This window comes from Chionomys nivalis, chromosome 2 (genome assembly GCF_950005125.1).
Source record: "Chionomys nivalis chromosome 2, mChiNiv1.1, whole genome shotgun sequence".
Taxonomy (NCBI): Eukaryota; Metazoa; Chordata; class Mammalia; order Rodentia; family Cricetidae; genus Chionomys; species Chionomys nivalis.
The window spans coordinates 461,606-464,616 of NC_080087.1; the positions used below are offsets into that span (position 1 = coordinate 461,606).

The 3,011-nt window shown below is 34.2% G+C and overlaps 1 pseudogene; it reads right to left on the reverse strand.

Moving 5' to 3' along the window:
- Nucleotides 1-493: 493 nt before the first annotated feature.
- Nucleotides 494-1,458, reverse strand: LOC130862844 (olfactory receptor 10AG1-like; annotated as a pseudogene).
- Nucleotides 1,459-3,011: the final 1,553 nt, after the last annotated feature.

The following is a 3,011-nucleotide window of genomic DNA, read 5'->3' on the forward strand; positions in this document are numbered from 1 at the left end:
GGAAAGGAGGACACCAGAGTCTTACAAGAAAGCCCCAGCCTCATAGCAATTCACAAATTAATAGAAATTGACTAATTTAAGATGTGAGAGCTATCTAGAAATGCACCTGAGCCATTAACCAAGAAAAGTTGTAATTAATACAGTTTTTGTGTATCTGTTTGAGAATGGGCAGCCAGGAAATAATGCACAGTTTCCTATTACAGGGGTACCTTAAGATATAAGAGCTATGCAGGGATACGATGAGCCATTTGCCAAATAGTGTTGAAATTAATATAATTTCTGTTTGATTATTCGGGTCAGGGTGGTCAGGAAATAAAAGTACAGTTTCCATTTACAGAACTCCAAATTTCATCAAACAAATTTTACTTGACATGAGTACTTACACAATATTAATTATTATAGTTGAACATTCAGAAATGAATTTAACAATTCTGCTGTGCATCATATACATGCAAAACATATAAGAAATCCATTTTTGTAATTTTATGTGGTCTCATATATTGATTACTTAGTTTGTAATTTTTTTCAGTGCTACCATGATGTCCTTATTTCTCAGTGTATATATGATTGGATTCAACAGTGGAATGAAAACGGTGTAGAAAAGAGACAGCAGCTTCCCCATGCTTTCTGATTGACTTGATTTTGGTATGACATATGTTATAATAGCTGTTACATAAAACAATACCACAACTATAAGATGTGATGAGCAGGTAGAGAAGGCTTTAGACATTCCTCCAGCAGATGAAAGATTTAGAATGTTGCAGATTATAGGAGGCAATGATCAACAGAAATGGAACCATGATAAAAGCCACTGCAGCAACATAGATTGCTAAATTATTCACAAATGTATCTCCACAAGCAAGCTTAAGTATAGGGGGGATGTCACAAAAAAAAGTGATTAATTTTGTTAGATCCACAATAAGGCAAAGAGAAAATTTGATAAGTTTTCCCAGTCACAACTGGAATGATACTGACCCAGCAAGCAGCCACAAGCTGCACAGAGATCTTACTGTTCATGATTAGTGGATAGTTCAGAGGATTACAAATGGTCACATAACGGTCATAGGCCATGACTGTAAGTAGGAGGCACTCCATTCCTCCAAACATGATGACAAGACAGAGTTGTAAAGCACAGGAAAACAATGAAATAGTGCCTTTCTGTGTACAAAGATCCATGAGCATCCTTGGGATGGTGACTGTTACATAGCAGATTTCCACAAAAGAAAAGTTGCTAAGAAAAAAATACATAGGGGTCTGTAGAGCAGGGTCAATTCTTGTTATTAGTATTATAATGCTATTGCAGAGAAGAGTAGTCAAATACACAAGCAAAAATATACCAAAAAGCATCCAATAGAGATAGGGAACATCAGAAAATCCTAAAAGAATGAATTCTCTAATTGTAATATTTGAATATTCTAGTTTACTTTGCTCTTCATCTGTAGATAAAACAATTTCCATATGTTTGATGCATTTATTTTTTCAAGTCCACAAATGTCTTATGTTGGCTGGATGAGATGAATGAATATATTTATGCGTTTTTAAACATAATTTATGAAAATTTTGCTTTTTAACTACAGCATAAAATTTTTGACAATCAAAAAGCACCAAGTATGTAGTCAAAATAAGCCCATGACATGAGATTTATTTTACTCATGTAACATATAGACTCAGCTATATTTCAACAAGGTTTTAAGATGCATACATTATAAATACAGGAACACTGTAAGAAAATTATATCTTTGTACTTCTCTTTTGTTTTTCTATTAAGCCAGAAGCAACTTTATTCCAGAAAAAGAAAAAAATCTCCTTGGGGTACACGAAGCTTATCAGCTACAGCTGTGACCACAGGTAGAGACGGGCTTCTGTAGCTGTGGCCATGGACAGTTTCCAAACTCCCCTTTGTCTGATGAAGCAAACATCAGACATGAACAAAAGAATTTTTACAATCTTGAGATCAAACTCAGATATAAATTACTTAAAAAAAAAAAACCCATTTGTATTAATAGGGTTTTTCGGTTAAACTAGTGTTTGTATTTAGCCCATTGTTACTCTCTGGCATTCCTGATGGTGTTTACCAAAGCTCTCTAGTCCCCTAATATGGCCAGTTTTGCATTCCAGAGAAGAGTATGGGACAATGCACAACCAAAAAGTCACATACATTCTTTCATTTAAACGATAACTTAGATCACGTCAGTTGATGGTCATGAGTGACTGGGGGATATCTAAAAGCTGACCCTCAGCATACAGAGTGACTCTCAGTTTGCAGACGGCCACTTAAACCTTGCAGAGCTATGGGTTGTACAGTAAAGTAGCCCATTGTTAATAGTTAATTAGTGAGAATTTAATACAAACTTTTTTGTTTTTGTGTTTGTAAATTACCTTTCCTTCATTTTTACCAATATAAAGTTTTTAAATCCACAGATTTTATTTGAAGAGTCTCTTTAACTCTTATTCAAAAGAAGGTCTTATATCTTTCTTTGTGAATTCCACAGGTTGTTATACTGAGTACAACGAAAGTTAAATCCATGGTTATATGGTTGCAACTTTCAGTTTTGAGCTTGCTGCCTTGAAGAGCAGAGTTCACAACTCCATAAACGCAAGATAATGCCTAGTGGTTGGGAAAGCCCTAGTAAGATTCCATGATATAAAGACAGACAGGGTGTACACTAAGCTGATGTCTAGACTAGCCATCTCATTGAGTTCTGGGATTCTCTGTGACATCATAAGTGAGCAAGTTAAGTAGAAAAGCAACTGTGAATTATTCCTTGCATCAAAATCTGAACTCTGCAAGCATGCATACTCATAGATATTAGGAAAAACAAGGACAAAAGAAAGCAAAAAGAAATGACATTAAAATGAGAAATGAAAAAATAATCTGCCAATGTCAATTTTCTCGAAGCAAATTTTTATTATATAAAAATTCTCATAATATTTCTTTGTATAATCATTCACTGTGATAATTATTATAAACATGACCACGAGAATGTTCTTCTCTAACTTTTTCCTTTAAA